The 22,661-nt window shown below is 37.7% G+C and overlaps 1 pseudogene; it reads right to left on the reverse strand.

Moving 5' to 3' along the window:
• Nucleotides 1–8,883: 8,883 nt before the first annotated feature.
• LOC137817925 (aldehyde dehydrogenase family 3 member F1-like) overlaps nucleotides 8,884–22,661 on the reverse strand; it is a 34,620-nt pseudogene continuing 20,842 nt past the window's right edge.

Here is a 22,661-nt window from a genome sequence, read left to right on the forward strand (position 1 = left end):
AGTGACTCAAGAATTTAAGATCTCTATCGGACACTATAGACCTAGGAATCCCATGTAAGCGAACCACTTCTTGGAAGAAAAGGTTTGCAATGTGGCATGCATCATCCACTTTGTGGCAAGGAATAAAGTGAGCCATTTTTGAAAAATGATCCACTACCACAAAAATGGAGTCCTTTCCCTTTGATGTCTTGGGTAAGCCTAAGATGAAATCCATAGATATATCTACCCAAGGCATTGAAGGGATAGGAAGAGGAGTATATAGACCATGGGGATACATTTTAGACTTAGCTTTGCGGCAAGCTATGCATTTATCACACAAGCTAATGAGGCCAAAAGAAATGTTCATGCAACACATCCAAAGTTTTAGCAACCCCAAAATGTCCCATTAAACCCCCCTCATGAGCTTCTCTAACAAGAGATAATCTAATAGAGCATTGAGGAACACAAAGACGTTTTCCTTTAAAAAGAAAGCCATCTTGAATAAAAAAGTCTTTGTGTCCTCCCTTAAGACACTCTTGATAGATGAGAGAAAAATCAAGGTCATCGTGATAAAGTTCCTTAATGTGATCAAAACCAAGATATTGAGAGGTTAAAAGATTTAGCAAAGTGTATCTTCTAGAAAGAGCATCTGCCACAATATTTACTTTTCCTTGCTTGTGTTTGATCACATAAGGAAATTGCTCAATGAATTCCACCCACTTAGCATGCTTCTTGTTAAGTTTGTTTTGGCTTTTCAAATATTTAAGAGATTCATGATCACTATGTATCACAAACTCTTTGGGAAAAAGATAGTGTTGCCAAGTAAACAAAGCCCTAACAAGTGCATATAATTCCTTATCATAGGTGGAATAATTGAGATGACTTCCCTTCAATTTCTCACTAAAATAGGCTATGGGGTGGCCCTCTTGAAGGAGAACAACCCCAATACCTATGCTTGAAGCATCACACTCAATCTCAAATGTCTTAGTGAAATTAGGAAGGGCCAAGATGGGAGCATTAGTCAATTTTTCTTTCAAAGTGTCAAAAGCATTTTGTTGTGCTTCTCCCCAATGAAAGACCACATCTTTTTTCACTATGTCATTGAGTGGTGCGGCAATGGTACCAAAGTTTGGGACAAATCTTCTATAGAAAGAAGCAAGTCCATGAAAACTTCGGACCTCATTTAAAGATTTCGGTGTAGGCCAATTTTGAATGGCCACCACCTTTGTTTTGTCCACATGGACCCCTTTACAACTCACAACAAACCCTAGGAATTCTATATGATCAAGAGCAAACATACATTTAGCAAGGTTAGCATACAAATGTTCCTTCCTAAGGGTTTCTAAAACTTGCCTAACATGCAATCTATGGTCATTCAAAGATAAGCTATAAATGAGAATGTCATCAAAGTAAACAACAACAAACTTACCAATGAAAGGTCTAAGAACATGATGCATGAGGCGCATGAAAGTACTTGGTGCATTAGTTAGACCAAAAGGCATGACTAACCACTTATATAAACCAAAGTTGGTCTTAAAAGCCGTCTTCCATTCATCACCCGGTTTGATACGGATTTGATTGTAGCCGCTTTTAAGATCAATCTTTGAAAAGATTTTTGAACCATGTAATTCATCCAACAAATCATCTAGTCTAGGTATGGGATGCCTATACTTAATTGTTATGTTATTGATGGCCTTACAATCCGAACACATTCACCATGTAACATCCTTTTTTGGCACTAAGATGATAGGCATAGCACAAGGACTCATGCTATCTTGCACCCACCCTTTCTCAATCAAAGCCTCAACTTGTTGGCGAATTTCCTTGGTTTCACTTGGATTGGTCCTATATGCTGGACAGTTTGGTAAAGAAGAGCCCGGTATCAAATCAATTTGGTGCTCAATCCCTCTCAAAGGTGGAAGTCCATTTGGAGGATCTTGAAACACATCTTGGAACTCTTCTACCAAATTTTCCAAACAATGAGGACTATCAACAAGTGATTCTACTCTAAGAGTTCTAGGGATGGTTAAGAAAAGAGGATGATGAGCCACTATTTCCCTTTCAATGTCACGCCTAGACACAAAGAGTGTAGGCTTAGAACTCTTATCTTTTTTATCTTTTTTATCTTTTTCACTCTCCCTCTTTTTCTTCATGTGATTCCACTAGCACAATTAGAATGATTCTTGACATTCTTAGGAATCATCTTGAATTGGTTAAGAGTTAGGCACTTTATCATAGAAATGGATCAAGGTTCTATGAACAAGAACTCACCAAAACTAGTGCCAAAACACAAACTCATATAGAAGATCCAATTATTGTCAAATTGAACCGAACAAAAAGGCACAAAAGCTAAGAAAACTGAATTTGAAAGCTGGAAATTAAATTGAACCGAACAAAAGCTGGAAAAAGAAGAGAATAAGATGAAGAACAGCAAGGAACATAAAAGAACCGAAACTACACAAATTAAATCTGAAAATGCCGAACCAAAAACAACAAGGAACAAGCTAAGACATGGAATTAACAAAGAAGAAAGGAAGGAGAAGAGAATTGCTCATGAAAATGGATGTATGATGAATGATCACGCCACTAGAAGTGTGGTTGCTCCTAGATGAGTGTGCTGCCGCCACTTGAGGACACCATGGATCCTTCAAGATAAGACTAGAGAAGAAGGCTCAAAAGCTCTCCAATGCTCACTCCAATTTTGAGTATAGTTTCTTTAGATAAATTCCAATCTGAATTTTACAAAGGGAGAACCTCTATTTATAGCCTAAGGTGCTGAAAAACAAAGCTAAGAGAATTCAAAATTCCCTCCTAAACCTATTTAGAACCGGCGCCTAAAACCATGCATGAGGAAGGTGTGACCTCTTCCTTCACTTTGGCACCTCCTTTTCTACTTCTACACCTATCTACTAACACACACCCCCTCCTAAAGCTCCTAACTAAAACCTAAAAGATGCTATAACAAAAGAGGTTTCTAATGTTTCCCTCTAAGCACCTTCAACTAAAGAAATTACAAAAAGAGAAAATAAATTTCCCCTAGCTCCTAAAGCTTTGAACATGCTTCTTGTAAGCCTTTGAGGTGGGATTTGACCTCCATGGGCGTCCTCCATTTGTGCCTCTACCTCTTCTTGATCTTGTTGATTGGCCTCCATGTCCTCTTGAGCTTGATCTCCATCAGGAGGTGTATAAAAAGGGGCCTTGCGACGTTTGAAAGGGGATCCGAGTTTTGACCTAATTCTCGCAGTTTTACACACACGTAAACCCTAGTTGTTTCACTGTGCACCCACTGTATGCACAAACAATTAGGGCAACACAGTATTAGCCACTCTGTACTATCGGACCACCTTCAAGAGCACCCAATCACGGTGTTCCGATACGGAGGTGTGCCACCTTTGATGTTTCTCGTTAGCTAACTTGATCGTCGAAGTGCAAACGGCCGCGAGGGCGCCCCTTTGTTCACTTCTTTTCAGGTACCCACAGACGGAGCAAAACAAAGGTGTACTAGCTCGCGAGGACAAGCCACGCACAAAAATGACCCTGGTCAACCGGCCGGAACAACAACTAGTTCAAAAAAAAAATCAAAATCTCCTCATTAATGCTCTTCTCTGTTATTAAAATTTATGACCTTTTTTTCAAGAAAAAAATATGCTCATAAAAATTTATATTTTTGGATACAAATATTTCTCTAGTTCTGATATTTAAAACAATATATCCTTCTGTACTTGTTTTGTAACCAAGAAAAACACACTTTCTTTCCCTGAAATCCAATTTACTTATATTTTTCTCTAAACCAAAATAAAAAAAAAAGAAAAAAAACTCTCAAATCATGCGGGTCAAGTAAATGTTTATAAACCGTTTCATATGGTGTCTTTCTTCCTATAACATGTGAAGGTATTCTATTTATTAAGTGAGTGACATGTATCAGACCATAAGACCAGTAGGTTTTAAGAATATTGGACTGAAAAATCAAGATGCTTTCTACATTAAGTATGTGTTGGTGCTTTCTCTCTACAATAAAATTTTGTTGAGAGTATCCACACAACTAGTCTGATGAATAATATCAAGCCTATCATATAATTATTTATGAAAAAACTCATTTCCAGGATAAGATCTTATAACTTTTATTATGATTTCAAACTGATCATGCACGAGGTTAACAAAACTGGATAAAACTTCTCTAGTTTTAGACTTATTTTTCATAAGTTAAATCCAAGTGTAATGGCGATAGTCCTCTACAAAAATTAAATACCTATGTCCATGTTGTTGGAGATCCCACATCGACTAGAGATCAAAGCCTTTCATTGTATATAAGTGGGTGCAAACCTCAACCCTATGAGCCGGTTTTATGGGGTTGAGTTAGGCTTAAAGTCCACTTCGTAATATGGTATCAGAGCCATTTCGAGCCTATCCTAGCGAGTGTTTGTTGGGCTTATTAGGCCACCTGCTATTGGGCCGCTATCGGACCACCCATAATATATAGTCCCACGCTCGAGCTTCTATCTATCACTCTCGGCGTGAGGGGCGTGTGATGGAGATCCCACATCGATTAGAGATTAAAGCCTTTCATTGTATATAAGTGGGTGCAAACCTCAACCCTATGAGCCGGTTTTATGGGGTTGAGTTAGGCTTAAAGTCCACTTCGTAATACATGTATAGATGGAATTCCAAAGGGACCCAAACATTAATATGAATTAAATTAAAGGAGTTTATGTTGCTTAGCATAATGACAAATATCACAAACAAGATTTTTGCTAAAACAAACAAGGAAATTCAGTATTTATGTAATTCAAGATTTTATAAGAGGATGTCCAAGCCTACAATGCCAAATTTTCTCATTTCGATTCTCTATCTATGATGCTTAAGCATTTGTGTTAGTGAAATTTATAGAAGCCTCTCATTTCGATTCTCTATCTATGATGCTTAAGCATTTGTGTTAGTGAAATTTATAGAAGCCTCTTATTCTGTAACATTCAAGATGTATCAGCCATCATGTAAACTAGCCATTCTAATCGTCATTAATGTAGCATCATCTTGAATTATTTAATTAAAAAATTCTAGGAGGAAAAGAATTAGTTTGCATTCAAGAGATTCCATGACACACTAAACAAAATATCAAATTAAAAGCAAATTTAGGTATGTATAATATTGTATATGGTCAAAGAATTTGTCAGCTTTCTTGATCCAGCTTATTCAACTATTACTTGAGAGTTATTTGGAAGTTTAACATAGACATGCTCTATTTTATAAAAGCTAGTAAAATGATGCATTAAATGTGTAATATAATAAGTGGCACCTGCGTCAAGAATCCAATGATTTTTAGTTTTCATACTTTTTTCTTTGTTTCTTGATGAGGATTCATTAGTAAAACTATTCACTTTAGGTATAAAATATCTTACAATCTTGAATCATTTTCAATATTTGTTGCACTCGGTCTTTTGTAAATTGATTTCTTTTTTGATTAAATTTATGACTTTTTTTTATCAATTTCACTTAACTTGATGCTAATAGTATTGCTTCTAGTATCACCTATAGCAACATTAGAAACATGTTCCCTTTTCTGCTTTTACCATGGTGGAAAGCTATGTTTTGAAAAGCATTCATCTACGGTGTGATTCATCTCATGCTAGTGGGAATATTGTTTCCCATAGTTTGGATTTCTACTTCTTCCTCTGCCTTGAGGTTTTCAGTGTGTCTTTTATTGTTTTCAGTTAGTTTGATTGCCAAAAATATTGATAAACGACTTGCTATAAAAAATAGCATTCCCATTCAATTGTCTTTCTTGTTCCAATAGAATAGAAGAGAAAAAAAATTTATTGATGGGAGGAAATAGTTCTATCAACAAGATTTTTATTTTGATAGTTGCATGAGCATCATTAAGACATTTTCAAAAACTAATCACATATTATGAATCTTATATTTAATAATGTCTTTCAATAAATCATAGGTGCATTTTATTTCACAAACATATTTGGGAATCAATCTCAATGATTAAAGTTCTTCCCATAGATTTTTAGATTAATAAAATAATCAGAAACAATTCTTTCTCCTTGCTTTAAAGAATGGACTTCTTGAAGGATATCAGAGATTCTAAAAAGATCTCATTTGGAGAATCTTTCTCTTAGGTCTTTCCATACATCAATGGCATTGTCAGTATACAATGTACTATGCACAGTTTGAGAAATGACAACACGTGTAATCCATGAGATTATCATCACGTTACATCTCTCCTATGCTTCATAAAGAGACTCACTTTGTTTAGGAATCTTTATGCTACCATAAAAAAACTTGAATTTATTTTTTTGAAAGTAAGACACGTTTCGTTGCTCTAGTCCATGAATGATAATTCAAACCATTAAGATGTGGACTAACTAAAACCATTCCAAATTTTTCACCTGGATGAAGATAATAGTTTGATATAAACATTCAAGTAATGTTGTTCATTATAATAGAAAGAATGAAAAGGGTAACAAGAAAGAAAATATTGTAACAAGAAAGAGAGGAAGAATAAGAGAAGAAAAAAGAAACAGCAGAAGCAAATGGGGATTTAACTCGCTCTAATACCATATTGACATTTTTCTGTCACGATTGATTTTTGTTTAGTTTCAGTGAGAGGAAAACATACCGTTGCAATAGAAAATAAAAACCTCTACAAAATTTCTTCTTTTATGTAATAGTAATGACAATCAAGTCAACTAAGAAAGACACACCAGAGAAAAGGGAGAAAAAGACAAGCACCAAAAATTAACATTTTATTTACTCAAAGACAAAGAAGAAAAAACCTAAATATAGAAACAGACAGGAAAACACAAAAACGAAATACAAAACAAACAACGTAAAAAAAGAAAAACGACTACAATAACTCTGATTTTATAAACCAAAATGTTGAGTTATCTCAATATTTTTCTTTTAAAAAAAAATATTCTTCACTTCCTATATCTTGTAGCATTTTCGTTACAAAGAGGATAACTCATCATACTAACTAACTTCCTTTAGATCTCCTCAATCTGCCTCCTTAAGTAGAAATTTCAAAATCGTTAATTTGAGTGAGCCCTAGCTAATCCAACAATTGATCTATTTTTGGTTTAGGTTCATATTTTTTATCCTGGGCCCAAAGAGTTATTTGTCCATCAGTGCCCATCATTGAAAATACGACCTCTGCCTCAAGCATGGAGGCAAAAAAAAATGACCTTTTATCCATTCTCCCAGATAGCATCTTCCATAGGCTTATGGTTGGATTACTTTTCTGAAATGTGAAAAGTATATTTAAAATATTAATATGTAGTGGTATGACAGAATGGTGGAGTGCAAATAGTAAGATGCCTACTATTTTGGCCCACAACTCATTGTGCGAGACTTGGGTTAGATATACTTTAATTTTTTTTTTGTATTAACAGTTAAAAGTCATACACGTGAAGTAACCAGTAAAATAACAATATATAATTATCTATGTAAAAAAATAAAGAAAAACTTATTGAAATTATTGGAGCTTGTTTTTAATTTGAATTCCCAAAATTCCTCGTTGTTTTGCTTGAAAGTAGAAAATTTTAAAAATTGTGAAACCACTTGCTATAACATAAAAGGAATTATAGGAATAGAAATATGATAGAATATCGGTTTATCCTTTCAATGTTTTGTTACTTTGTGCATTCTCGTAACAAAATTATAACTTTCAATGTAATCTTCTCTTAATGATGATATTGATGGTGTTGAACATGAGAGCTTAGGTGTTTAGAATGTTCGTTAAGATCAGTCCTTAAGCCTATGCAAAGCTTGATCAAAACTGTTTTAAGAAACTAAGTGTTTTTCCAAGCAAAGGGAAAACAACCAGTTGATTTGTCGAAATAATCGGTTGTTTGTCACTTAGCTGGTTGGATATTTTGAAACTGCTTTTTGAATTAGTTGTGCAACTGCTTGATTCATTCAATCGGTTAAATCGTGGTTTCAACCAGTTAAATGTGTGTTTTCATAACAGATTTTTGAAAACTTGTTTTAATTGATTTGGCTGTTCAAAACTACCTACAACGATTGCTTTTCAAAGGCTATAAATAAAGCTTTCGTTGAAATCAATTTACATACAACAAATACAACAAGTATTGATTCAGATTTGAGAAAGAGATTTGGTTTTTGAAAGAGTTTTCAAAAAGAGCAAGATTGCTTTTCAAGCTTTACTGTGGTGACAAGAGCTGATCATATGATCTCTAGTTTTGTAATTCCAGGTGTTTTCTATCCTTGCTTAGTGTCTTGTAATTGTACTTTGCTTACATACTGTTTGTTGTTGAAATCCTGTAAAGACAGAGGTTGTTCTGTCTTGAGGTGTTAAGTGTTGCAAAGAGGGTGAGTAGGCTTTGTGGGATTCAAAGTCACCTCTTTGTGGTGTGTTGTAGTAATCTGAATTTGATTGCTAGTGGAACACTCAAAGGTTTTTCTGAGGACTTAATGTAGCTTAGGGTTGAGTGAACCAGTATAATCTGATTGTGTGAATATCTCTATCTCTCTCTCTCTATTATAATCTGTTTGATATTTGATTTGCTGTCATAATCGACCGGTTATTTCGTATTTTCAATCAGTTGATATTCCTGCTTAATAAACTGCTTATACTTGCTTTTATCTCTGTGATATAAACAACCGGGGATATCGTAATACCAATCAATTGTTTTACTGATAATAGTTTTAATAGCTTATTTCTTTTGACTTCTTTGATTCTCCTTTCTGTAAATCATTAAAGAACTTCATTCTTTGTTATCATTTGTGAAAAACTTTCATAAACAATTCACCCCCCTCTTGTTTAGCCTTATAATTCTTACAGATGGTGTTACAGCGTCTAATATAATCCTAATAATGATGTGACTAACTAAAAGTTCGAAATTCACACTTGTAGAAATAACCATCTTTAGAGGACCTTTTTTACTTCTTTAAGCCAAGCAGAATTAGAAGTAATCCACAATAATCTAAATTGTAAGACACCTCAAGTAGTTGGAGCTTGTTAATGTTGATCAAGGATGATCTTGAAGCTTTGATGTCTCCAAATCCACGGTGTTTGGTGGAAGGTTGAAGTTGCTGCTTGTGTGGGTGGGATTTGGGTAGATATCCACTCTTAGTTTGAATCTAAAACTGTTTGGAATCAAATCCTTTTTTGAAAAAGATTTCTTTATAAAGAAGTGGAAAAACAACATGTTGTTTTATCGATTCAATCGGTTGTTTGACACATAGTGGTTTTGAAAAGGGTTTGAAGATGTTTGACTTGGTTGACTTTGCTGTCAAACCAATTCAATCGGTTGTTTCGATAATTCAACCGATTGTTTTTCGGAAACCCATAACAAAATTTCTATTAAGTTTGCAAATCAACTTTAAATGTTTTCTAACTGAATAGACTCATGCTTTAAATGTTTCTAACAAACTTTTGGAGTATTTAAAAAGGTTGTTATGCGTTCCTCAAAAGAAATAATAGTGTTTAGACATTTGTGAAAGTGTAAAAACAAATTTGAGTTTTCAAGATTTACATTCAAGCTTTTGGGTTTTCTCAAAGAAATGGAATATGATTGTTGTAATATTTTGAATCGGTTGAATCGCAAAAAACAATTGGTTGAATCGCAAAAACAACTGGTTGATTTTCTGATAATCAACTTAAGCAATTTGTTTGATTGCTTTCTGGATTTCTGTATCTTTGATTCTGCATTGAACTTCATTATACCTTCAAAATTTGCAAAATTTTTCATAAACAATTCACCCCCTCTTATTTAAGGCCATATATTCTAACAATTGGCATCAAGAACTTGGTTCTTGAAAAATATTCAAGTTTGATCCTAAAAATCTTTTTCTTATGGCTGAAAAATTACCCTTTGTGGAGGGTGCTTCAATAAACAGACCACCTTTGTTTTGTGGTTTGAGTTACCAATTTTGGAAGGTACGTATGAAGATCTTTGTTGAATCTCTTGATAGAGGAATATGGGATGCAATTGAAAATGACCCTTTTATTCCTAAGCTTGAAAAATATGGTGTTTTTAATTGAAAAACCTTAGTCCCAATGGACTGATGCAGAAAACAAAAGAGCAAAGTTTGATTGCATTGCAAAAAATATTATCACCTCTGCCTTAAATTCTGATGAGTTTTTTCAGGGTCTCTCAATATGGATCTGCTAAGGAGATGTGAGATACTCTAGAAGTAACTCATGAAGGAACTAACGATGTAAAGAGGGCAAGGAAACATACTCTAATCCAAGAGTATGAGATGTTCAAAATGCTTAAAGGAGAATCGATTGTGGATGTGCAAAAGCGGTTCACTGATATTGTCAATCACCTCATGAGTCTGGGAAAGGTCTTTGATAAAGAAGAGTTGAATATCAAGATTCTCAAATGTCTTGATAGATGTTGGCAACTTAAAGTCACAGCTATCTCAAAATCAAAGGACTTGACATCTTTGACTACAACCTCCTTGTTTGGAAAGCTTAGGGAGCATGAGTTGGAGATGAATAAACTTAACATTCAAGAGAGTGAAGATAAGCATGTGAGAAACATTGCTTTAAAAGCTGCCAAGCACAAGAATAATCAAGTTTCAAGTGATGAGAGTGAGGGAGAAACTCTTAGTTTGTTGTCCAAAAAGTTCAGCAAATTCTTGAAAAGGAACCGCAACAAAGACTCCAACCAAGAGAGGTATGGCAACAAAAAATCTAGTGAGTTTAATGCTAACAAATATACTTGTTATGGATGTGGAGAACAGGGGCACATAAACGCAAAATGGCCAAATAAAGAGAACAAAGAGAAGAAGTCAAGCAAGAAGGAAAATAAGGCAAAATAAAAAATAGCCTACATTGCTTGGGAGGAAAATGATGTCTCTTCATCAAGCTCCTCATCAAGTGAAGATGAAAAAGCTAATATGGGTTTAATGGCCAAGGAAGAGGATGATGCAAGTAGTGTAAGTTCTTGTACTTCTTTAAATGTTGAAAATTATAGTCAACTTCTTCAAGCTTTTAAAAAAACACATGAGGAAGCTAATCGTTTGGCTCTCTTGAACAACCGATTGAAAGGATTGAATAACTGGCTTGAAAATAGAGTCAAGGCACTGGAAGAAGAGTTGGATTCAAAAATTGATTTTAAAAATCTAGAAATGCTTTACAAGAACTCTTCTTGCAAGTGTGACTTGGTTATGAAATTTGTGAATCTCTTGAAAAGAAGGTTCACTACCTTGTGAAAACTGTGGATAGGCTTTCAAAGGGTAAATCCAACTTTGAGACTGTATTGACATCTCAAAATTGTGTTTTTGGAAAAGCAGGTTTAGGTTTTAATACACATAGCAAGAAAAATGAGTTTTCAATGCCTTTTTCAAAACTTCCAGTAAAACAACCGATTGAAAAATTGAAACAATCGGTTGTTACATGTTTTTATTGCATGAAGAGAGGCCACTCAGTTAGATTCTGCAATGTTAGGAAGTTTCTTGTTCCTAAAGGAGTAATGAGATGGATTCCCAAGAATTCTGAGGTTCCTCATGATAAAGTTAATGCCAAACGACCCACATTTGTAAGGGGACCAAATCTTGTTGCTTGATTTCATGGTTTTGCAGGATTACTAAGAGATCAAGGAGTCTTGAGTCACAAGATCAAGCTTATGAAGAAACTTTTTGGACTTCCAATTACTGTTTTGTATAAGCTTATTCTTCTTGAAGGCCAAGAGAAGTTACTTGATTATGGACAATGACTCATTGAAAGAACTACATTGTCAAAAGGATAAGACTTTCCTTGTTTTAACTTTCTTATCTTGAATAGTCTTTAATTCAGGTGTATGAAAAATTAATTGATATCAGTACTTTTCATCTATGTGAAGGAGCATGTAAAACTTTCTTTCTGATTCATCTCCGATTGTCTATTTTGAATCTGTGAAATGCTTTAATCTCTGTCACAGAAAAACAATTATTTTTACGAAACAACCGATTGTTTCCCTCTAACAGCATTGCATTAAATTGAGTTAATTTCTCTATGCTTTGTTTTTGTTACAAATTCTCTTCTCAAGCAGTTACAAGTAAAATTTGCTTTTACTATTGGTCAGATTTTGTGCAGAAGGAGTGTTATTTTGGTCATAAATGGAATATATTCCATATCTTGGAAATTCAAGAGCTTTTATGACTAGTCAAATCCACATGTGCTGACCATGTGCTTTCTGGTTTTTGTTGACGTTTTTTTGGGCAATCTTGGACCAGATTTTTCTTTTTGAAAACTGAAACCCACTTAATGCCAAGAATTGAAGCTGCTACCCGTGCATTTATAAAACCCTATGCAGTTGTTTTTCTTCACAAAATCAACCCATTGCCACATCCTTTGTTGCTTCTCAAATCTGCCATATTTCTCTTTCGGGGTTATGGTTTTTCTCTCTGCCTCCATGGATTCTACACCTCCCTTATAAAAAAAATCAAAATCAGAGCTGTAAGAAGATGAGGACGTCTTGAAGGCTGGTTTTCAGGAGAGGATGAGTTAGTTGAGAAATATTGTCTTAAGACAAGTAGAAAACTCATAAACAATCCAAAGGTTATCTCCTTCAACTGGTTGAAAGAACAAAAGCTGGATGAAGTAAGAAATCTTCTCAAGGAACAATTGCTAAAGCGATTTTTGGAAATGTCAGGAAACATTTATCCTAATCTTATTAGAGTTTTCTACACAAACCTCAAGTTTGTTGATAACACTCTTGTCTCTAATGTTAAAGGAGTGGATATGGTGATAAATCATGAAGTTTGGGCTGCTATTACTGGTTTGAAGTATGTTGGATTGCGAATTAACAAAGGAAATATTGGTGTGGTGGAAGATTTTAACAAAATTCAGTTTTATAGGAGCTGCTTGAGGAATCCTCAAGCAAAAGTAAGGAACTTTTCAGTGGGTGGATTGAAGCTGAATGAAAGGCTAATGGCTCTCATTGTGACTTGGATTCTCACATCTAGAAGAAGCAATCACTTTGCGGTACTGAAGAAGACCTAGTCTACATATACTGGATCATGAACAAGGTCAAGGTCAACTGGATCCACATCATCAAGGAATACATGCAAAAATCAATGAGGTTAAGTGGCTACCACTATCCATATGCTAACTTGATTTCAAAATTCTTGAATTATTTTGAAGCGGACCTTGAAGAAGAACAATCTGAAGTGATAAAGTCATCTCACGAAGTGAACAATGGTTCACTAAGTAAGATGGGTTTCACCAAGATTGGTGGAAGGTGGGTAAGCAAAGATGGAGACCAAGGTGGTTCTTCAAGTGGTGTGCAAGTTGAACATGAAGAGGAAGAACAAGTCGTTGAAGGTGCTGAAGTTTGTGCTCAAGAGGATGAAGTTGCTGCTGATATAGGTGCTCGAACAAGTACTAGAAATCAAGGAGATAAGATTCTCTCAATGTCTCATTTTGAGAGGTTTATGGTAAATAGGATGGACATCTTTGCTGAGAACCAAAGGAATCTTCATGAATTCTGTGCTACAAATTTTCAGAACTTTGGTGACAGATTCCAGAGCATGGATGCACGTTTCCAGAATTTGGATGAACAGATTGAAGCTATTCAAAACCAACTATTTGAGCTACAGTATGGAAAGGAAGATTGAAGCCAAGTTTAGTTGTTGTTTATGCTTCTTCTGCTTTATTTTTTTGGACAATCTCTTTGTTAATTCTGTTTTTATCCCTTTCTTCATTCTATTTGTGAAGACAAATAGGGGGAGAAGGTGTTGGTTTTTGTGTTGCGTATATTGCTACTTCAAACTCTGATTTAATGTTTAAATTCTTCTTAAAACTATTTTTGCTATTGCACTCACTAGTTTGGCATTGTTTCTGGATGGTTTTTCTGCTCTTTTGGTAATGCAGGAAAACTGGTTTGTGTGCCTTGGTAACCTGTTGTTATATATGCTATGTGTTTGCATAGTGTTTGTTTTGCAGGTACTGGTTCAGATTCAAACAGATAAACACAAGCAATCAAAGATTTGTCTTCATCAAATAGGCGGAGATTGTTGATCAAGGATGATCTTGAAGCTTTGATGTCTCCAAATCCATGGTGTTTCATGGAAGGCTGAAGTTGTTGCTTGTGTGGGTGGGATCTGGGTAGATTAATGTGTAATCCACTCTTTGTTTGAATCTAAAACTGTTTGGAATTAAATCCTTTTTTGAAAGAGATTGCTTTATAAAGAAGTGGAAAAACAACTTGTTGTTTTATCGATTCAATCGGTTGTTTGACACTTAGTAGTTTTGAAAAGGGTTTGAAGTTGTTTGACTTGGTTGACTTTGCTGTCAAACCAATTCAATCGGTTGTTTCGACAATTGAACCAATTGTTTTTGGAAAACCCATAACAAAATTTCTGTTAAATTTGCAAATCAGCTTTAAATGTTTTCTAACTGAATAGGCTCATGCTTTAAATGTTTTAAAAAAACTTTTGGAGTATTTAAAAAGGTTTTTATACACTCCTCAAAATAAATAACAGTTTTTATACATTTATGAAAGTGTGATAACAGATTTGAGTTTTCAAGATTTGCATTCAAGTTATTGGGTTTTCTCAAAGAAGTGGAATACGATTGCTGTAATCTTTTGATTTGGTGTAATCCTTTTTGTATCTCTTGTATTTCTGAATAATGTAGTGTAAGTGCATAATCAAAGGGTGTTCTTATTTCTGTGGTGATTGTGTGCCAAAGAAAGTGTGACTTGAGGTGTTCAAGGTCACTTCTTTGATGGTGTGTTTGTAATTTGGATTTTGATTGCGTAGTAGATACTAAGTGGTTTTTGGGGACTGGATGTAGGTCTTGGGATATGAGTGAACCAGTATAAATTGCTTGTGTGCTTTTCTCTTGCCCTGAACTCATTTAAATTTTGCTTTTAAGTTGTTTCTAGCCCTGCTGATAAAAACAACCGGTTGAATCACAAAAACAACCGGTTGATTTTCTGATAATCAACTTAAACAGTTTTGTTTCATTGCTTTCTGGATTTTTGTATCTGTGATTCTGCATTGAACTTCATTATACCTTCAAAGTTTGCGAAAATCTTTCATAAACAATTCACTCCCCTCTTGTTTAAGGCCATATATTGTAACAATTAAGAGTCCATGGAGAAAACTTGTACCAAAAATCACTCAAGTAACTTCTTCTGGCTACAACCTTGTAGTGACTGAATGTGTCAAAGGAGAACTTCCCATAGTACTTGCAAAATTCACATTCACCAATTCCTCCAAATGGCAGGGTATCCACTATGTTCTGCACAAAAATACATTTTTCAATTACAATCAGCCAATACACAGGTTTATGATTATCAAGCTTGGAATATAGGATAATGTAACTGATGACTTTTTACGGCAAGTGCACCGCGTTTATTAAAAGTAATAATTGTCCCTAAAAAAGGATATTGATCCCACAAGAAACAGTGAATTATCGAGTACAATATTCGCTAAATATAACAACATAACAATAAAAAGAGTTTTGAATTGGTTATGTTGACACTAATTAATAAGAAAACAAACAAAGAATTAGTTGCTTGAATTGGAAAAATAGGGATTAGGTTTCATATTTCTCACTCTCATGTATTTTGATTAGCATGTTAATATTAAGTTCTTTGATTGAATTTGATACCCGTAGAAAATTCATTTATATCGATCTCTCACATATAAAATTCTTAAGAATGTTTCCTAAATATCGATCTCTTGCATACTTGTAAAAACAACTTAGAATCACACTCAGACGTTAATGGCAATTAACATTTCAAGTCTATCTCTAGCACTCAGATATGCTAAGTATTGTTGTTTAGGTCTGAACCCTAAAATTACCTCTCAGACAGATTTAAGGTTCTCAATTTGTCACAGAAATTTAAAAGTGAAACAACAATACCAATAATTAATCAAGAACTTAATATTAATATATAAGATATCACCTCAGTAAATAAGAGTTTGAGCATATTACTCTCAATCCCAAAGGGTAGAAAAACGCAATCTTTCTTTGCATTTTTTTCCATTCTGGGACCTTTCAGCTTACTCTTTTTGGCTCAAATTATTTTCCTTTACTCCAAATCTTCAATCCTCCCTAAAAATCTGCAATTAACACCAAATTTGGGAATAAAATGCTCTTATTCAAATAAAGCTCATAAAAAATATAAAAAGGTATAAATTCATAAATTAAAGATTATTTTATATGTAAATTAACAATAAATCCTCATAAATGTCTATATTTTAATATGAAATATTACTCAAAAAACACTTATCAGTAACCTGACATGATTTATCTTATAAAAAAAACAAGTTTAATTCATTCTAGTTCCTAACAAGCATGTGTCTATTTAGTACAACAAAGAATACCTATAATAAACTTTCATATTTTTATAGAATTTGGCCTAACCAAAAAGCAACTCCACTTTGATTATACATTTTATTTTGACTTATTATATTTTTAGCCATAATATTGGTATATGTATTTTTTATTGTTAAAAATAGTATCTAGTACCATCTGTGATGGAAGAGGGCCAAGCACAACCTTTCATGAAAGGCAAGAACCAAGTCAAGAACGTCTAAGACCAAGCTAGGAGCGTCTAGGCCAAGAAGACCAAGCTAGGAAGCGTCTAGGACAAGAAGACCAAGCTAGGAGCGTCTAGGACAAGAAGACTTGGATCAAGCTTTGAATGGGAGAGTGGCTTTCTAGCACAAATTCCGTGAAGGCCCAACAAGTGTAGTTTAGCTTTAATTGGGGTGTAAATAGCATAGCCATGTGGACAAATGTTTATTTTTCTGCACATTAGAATTAAGGAGGAGTTAACCTTGATTAGCAAAGGTTTCTAGAAGCCTTCACTAATCAAGGGACGGTTTTGGTAGCCATGTGAACCCATGTGCACCCATGTGCTCCATGTGCCCATGTGCCTCACATTTACATTTCATTTTGCTCACATTTCATGTGGAATTAGCTTAGGATTTACGGCCTCCTTAGCCTATAAAAGAAGATGCCTAGCTCTTGTATTTTCAAGATTAATGAGAGTAAAGTTATGCTGCCAACATTGTGCCATACTTTGCTTCTACCTATTTTCTAGGATCTAATCTTCACCTTCATCACCTACCATAGGGCTGGCCGAACCTCCCTACTTCCATACACATCATGCACCTTCAAGATCACCATAGCTCCTAGGAGGATCTTGCACATTTACATCCATGGCTTCCACACCATTTTACACATGATTCCGAGAAGAGCTCCATGAATTTGCCATCATTTGGTATCATGAGCATAGGTTCTTCAAAGATGAGTAGTTCTTGGTCTTTTCATTTTGAGTTCTTCTTTATTTCATGTTGTTCATCTTGTTTCCATAATTGTCTTGCTGTTTTTTAATTTTTACTTTGATTTGGTGTGCTATTTGGAAGATCCAACCGGTGCACTTTGTTCAATTGATCTTGAACAATCCTTGTGCAATTTGTGATAGGATTCCTTACACCTTGAGTTGCTGTTTTTTTTTTATTTTAGGTATTTGAGTCTTTATTGCACTTTTATTTGGTTCATTTTGTGCTCTTTGAGTCTTTTAATTTCTGAATCCATATATGTTTTGTCAAGTCATGTTCATCCACAATGTCATCAACTCATAGTAGTCCTTTGTTTGGCTTGATTGTTTCTTGATTTTGGGTAATTTTTGCTTGATTTCAAACTGCTGTGATATTGATCTTTTGGTGCCTTTTATTTTTAGTTTGAGTTCATATTTGTGTTTAGATCTACACAAATTCCTTTACATTAATTCCATTGTGTTTATCTTTTGGTCTCTTGCTGTTTTTTTTTCCAGGTTTTACAGAATCCCCTGTTTTACATTCTCTGTGCTGGCTGTTTTGTTTCAGAAAATTATTTTCCCTCATAGGAAATTTTTGATTCTCTGGATTATGCAAGATTGAGGTGTTACAGAAAAGACAAAAAAAGAATCAGCTCAAAAGAGTCAATAGAAAAAAAATGATAAATATTTTAAAAACAGTGTGCAAATATGGACGCTACAGTTGGCGTAACTAAACACTGAATTTGAAAAATTTATTAAAACAAAATGGTTCATGCGTTTGGAGTGATTCCAACGCCAGATTTTAGTTAAGATCTTGAATATTTTGCATATAAAATTTCAGAATCAAATATTAAAGGTGCAGCTCAGCATAAATTGGGGAAAATCACGTTCTCTGGCCCACAACAATTTTCCAGTGGTGCTGTTTTTTATTTTGAAATCTAATTCTAGTGCTATTCTTAGGATTCATTTTGTGTGCCTACCTTTACTTGAGTACCTTTATTTGCTTGTCTAATATTTCTTGAACTCTTTATAGTTGTCACAATCTAACTCCATTTGTGTGGTACTATTTTTTCCAATTAAATTGTTTCTTGCTTTTATTCTTTGACCTCTTGTACCGATCAGGTAGTCGGAAGTGATGACGTGGCAGCAAGCCATAATGTAGACGTGTTGAGCGGAACACCTGGCTGACGGAAGGGAAGCACATCGGGAAGTTTGTGTAGTCGCCAATTGTGAGCTTGGCGCTCTCCGATCTCCGGTATGTATAACCGGCAGTCACCAGGCTCGCGTCATAGTCGCCGTATGTGAGTTTTAGGCGACCAAGTGGTTAGAGACCGCTGAAAGGGGCACATCGTCGAAAGATCAAGAAGGCTTGCTTAAAGCTTTCATGAAGTACGAGCACGAAGGATGAGGTTATCAGATGATTATTCCCTAGCCAGAGGTCGAGGCAAGGGAACAGTTTCCCAGAACATGCATGATGCGCAAGTGAAGCAGATCGTGATAGCGGCAGGCGAGACCACAGAGAAGGTGTGTATGGTGACACCCCGTACTCGCCACTTAGAAGAGATCGCGCTCCAAGGAAGCTATGCACCGAGTAACTCCTGCATGGGTAACTTAGTCGAATAGCTTGAAGAGTAGAGGTGACGTTCAAGTAGAAGGTGGCTCCAGATGGTGACACGTGTACAGCTGGATGCGAGCCACGTGTCCAGAGGTGTAACCGTTAGGAGAGAGAAAGTGCTCAGGTATATAAGGAACTCTAACGAACTTCTGAGGTACGCGCGTTCAGAACACTTCTTTACGCTTTTGAGAACACTTGAGTACGCGGAGAGAACATTTGCACGGTTCCTTGAGTTTTAGTTTTTCTCTCTTAGTATTTGGTGATTCCGTCACTGACTTGAGCGTCGGAGCGCGATCGGCCGCAGCGGCGCCACTCTGTTTCTTTCAGGTTCTTGCAGGAATTGAGGCTTGAAGGACAAAAGCTAACGTGGTGCGAAGCTGATCGAGAGAAGATACCTTTGACGTGGCAAGACTCTTGCACTCGAGTCAACCGGCAGGATCATCAGGCGCCCACCGTGGGGCCGTGTAAAACGTGTTTCCCATCCACAGAGGGAGTTCTTGAAGTTTCCACGGTTCTTGTATGGTTGTGTGCTGGTGCAACCATTTTCGGCGTTTTCCACCATTCGTTTGAGTTTTCATTCGGTGTATCGGCGTTTTTCACCGTTCGTTCGAAGTTTTGATCAGTAGTTTGAAGTTTTCTCCGTTTGTTTGAGTTCTTGTTCGGTGAATTGAAGTTTTTTGGCGTCTGTGCGAGTTTCAATCGGTGAATCGAAGTCTTTACCGTCCGTTCGTGTTTCTGACCGGTGAATCGGGAGTTCTGGTGGAGGAGCGTTAGTTTCGTGTCAAGGTTGCAAGTTTCTGTGGAGGTTTTTGCTGTTGTGATTGCGTTCTTGGAAGTTCTTTTGAGTTTACGAAGTTTTGACCAATTGATTGCTGGATCGATCGTTTCGCTGGTGAAGGTTTTGTTCACTGAAGTTTGATTTGCTGATTTTTCATGAGAAAGATGAGAAGTACGCGTTCCAGTCCCGTTGTGCCAGCTGCTGCAGAAGGCGCCATGACCATGGCGCAAATGATGGAGATGATGCGCGTGTTGCAAGAAAATGTGGAGGCATCGCGCATAGAGCAGGCGAAGATGCATGAAGACCTGGTCGCCTCTCAGGCCAGGAATGAGGAGCTCAGCAAGGTCACAGAGGAATTGCGTCAAACTCTTCAGGAGTAGATAGGACGCACAGTTGTTGAAGAAGTTGCGCCGTCATCGCCACCGCGCGTTTTCCCAATGCCGTTTGCTCAGGCGATCACGGACACGCCGATCCCTATGAGCGTAGTACCTGTGAAAGCTTCTTTCACTGGCGTGGAGGATCCTGAAGCACATCTCACCACGTTCCACACGCAGATGATGCTGTCAGGAGGCTCAGATGCTGTCTATTGCAAGATGTTTGTGAGCACGCTCCAGGGAACAACACTGCAATGGTTTGTTAGCCTGCCTACAGGTCACATAACCAATTTCCAGCAGTTTTCGAAGCTTTTCGTCGATCAGTACATTGTGAACAAGGCGCCACCAAGGGTGTCTTACGACTTGTTTGACGTGAGGCAGTATCAGGGAGAGTCCCTCAAGGACTATCTGAACCGTTTTGGAGCACAGATGGTTTGCTCGCCTGCCAAAGACGAGGAGATGCTGGTATACGCCTTCAAAAAGGGCGTGCTGCCCGGGCCTTTCTGCGAGGCGCTAATTAGGGCCCACCCCGCCACGTTTGCTGAAGTTAGGCGACTTGCTGTGGCCCACATCGCCGACGAGAGTGAGGTCGCCGAGAAGAGAGGGAGCGTGGCCCCTGCTAGGCCATGAACCCAGACTAGAATCCAGCCACAGAGGGTGCTGGAGACGATGGCGGCCAAGAAGGATCAGAGGACTCGCCATCCTTATGATCCAAAGAAAAACAAGGGAAGGGGCCTAGGGCGCCCCAGGGAGTTCAATCGCCCACCAAGGTACAAGTTTGTCATGGGATTGGCAGACCTGATCGCCATTCCCAACATAGCAGCCAGGCTTAAAGCGCCTGAGAAAGTTAGCAACAAGGTGTTAGGACCAAAGCCAAACGCCTGGTGTGAGTTCCACCAGAGTTTTGGTCACACCCTTGATTCGTGTTTGGCCTTGGGTTACCAGCTCGACGACCTGGTCAAGAGCGGCTTCTTGAATGATTACCTGCTGGACAAGAGGACGGGGGGTGCGTCGAGCTCCCAGCCGGCGAGCGGTGAAAGCCAGCAGCATGAAGTGCCCACCCATGGCGAGATCCACACCATTGCCGAAGGCTTCTCGGGTGGTGGATGCACTGCATCACAGCGAAAGAAGTATGCAAGGTCTGTGATGGCAGTGGATGTTTTCGAAGATCACTCGCCATATGTGGACATTACGTTCACAAAGGAGGATCTCAGGGACGTTGTACCTCATGACAACGATCCCATAGTCGTCTCGCTGATCACGGCGGGAAGGAAGGTCCATCGGGTGCTGGTGGACCAAGGAAGCTTAGCAGATGTGATGTTCTGGCCGACTTTCACCAAGTTGCAACTACCCCTTGACCAGCTAAGACCCTATGAGGGATGCTTATATGGGTTCGCTGGCGATCAGGTGGAGGTCAGGGGGTACATTGAGCTGAGAACAACGTTCACGGATGAGGTGGCCTCGTGGACGGAGAAGATCAAGTACCTCGTTGTGAACGCCCCCTCAGCGTATAACATTCTGTTGGGAAGGCCAACCCTCAACAGAATAGGAGTTGTGCCCTCAACCAGGCACATGAAGGTTAAGTTACCATCGATGGAGGGGGTGGTGATCACCATCAGATCTGACCAGAAGGAGGCGAAGAAGTGCTATGAAAATAGCCTCAAGAATAAAAGGTCAGTAAGTTACATCACCACGACGCCGTCTCCCGGTGTGAAGCCCAAGCCAACAGAATGGCGAGTTGTTGATGCAGCGATGGAAGTGGCCGCCGAAGGCGATGTCACCATGATAGACGTCGAGGTTGAGGGAGAGAGCGCCCGACGGGGAGAAGAAGCGAGAAACCGCCCAGAGGAAGCGAGGGAGTCAGGAATCGCCAGGGCGGTGATCGCCAGGGAAACCAAACCCAAACCCGTTGAGGAGTGGCTCGAGAGGGAGATCGGGGGCAAGGTCTTCAAGTTGGGAAGATCTTTGGAAGGTGAGCTCCAAGACCAGATCGCCAAGGTGATAGAACGACATCTGGATGCTTTTGCATGGTCTGCTTCAGACATGCCGGGAATTGACCCCGACTTCTTGTGTCACCATTTGGCAATGGACACACAGGTCAGACCAGTGCGACAGAGAAGAAGGAAGTTTAATGAGGAGAGGAGACAGGCGATTAGGGATGAAACGCAGAAGCTCCTCGCCGCAGGCCATATCAGGGAGGTCCAGTACCCTGAATGGTTAGCTAATGTCGTACTGGTGAAGAAGAGCAACGGGAAGTGACGGATGTGCGTCGACTTCACAGACCTGAACAAAGCTTGTCCAAAGGATTCATACCCTTTGCCAAGCATAGATGCCCTGGTCGACAGCGCAGCAGGGTGCAAGTTGCTGAGTTTTCTGGATGCCTTCTCGGGGTACAACCAGATAAAGATGCATCCCATGGATGAAGAGAAAACTGCCTTCATGACTGAGAGATCGTGCTACTGTTACAAGGTGATGCCATTCGGGCTGAAGAACGCGGGGGCCACGTACCAAAGGCTGATGGATAAGGTACTTGCACCGATGCTGGGAAGGAATGTGCAAGCGTACGTAGATGATATGGTCGTGACCTCGTTAGAGAAAAGCAAGCACGTCTCAGATCTGGAGGAGCTGTTTACCACGATTGCCAAGTTCAGATTAAAGCTAAACCCCGAGAAGTGCATTTT

Source organism: Phaseolus vulgaris, chromosome 10 (assembly GCF_051622355.1).
Source record: "Phaseolus vulgaris cultivar YP4 chromosome 10, ASM5162235v1, whole genome shotgun sequence".
NCBI classification, from domain to species: Eukaryota; Viridiplantae; Streptophyta; class Magnoliopsida; order Fabales; family Fabaceae; genus Phaseolus; species Phaseolus vulgaris.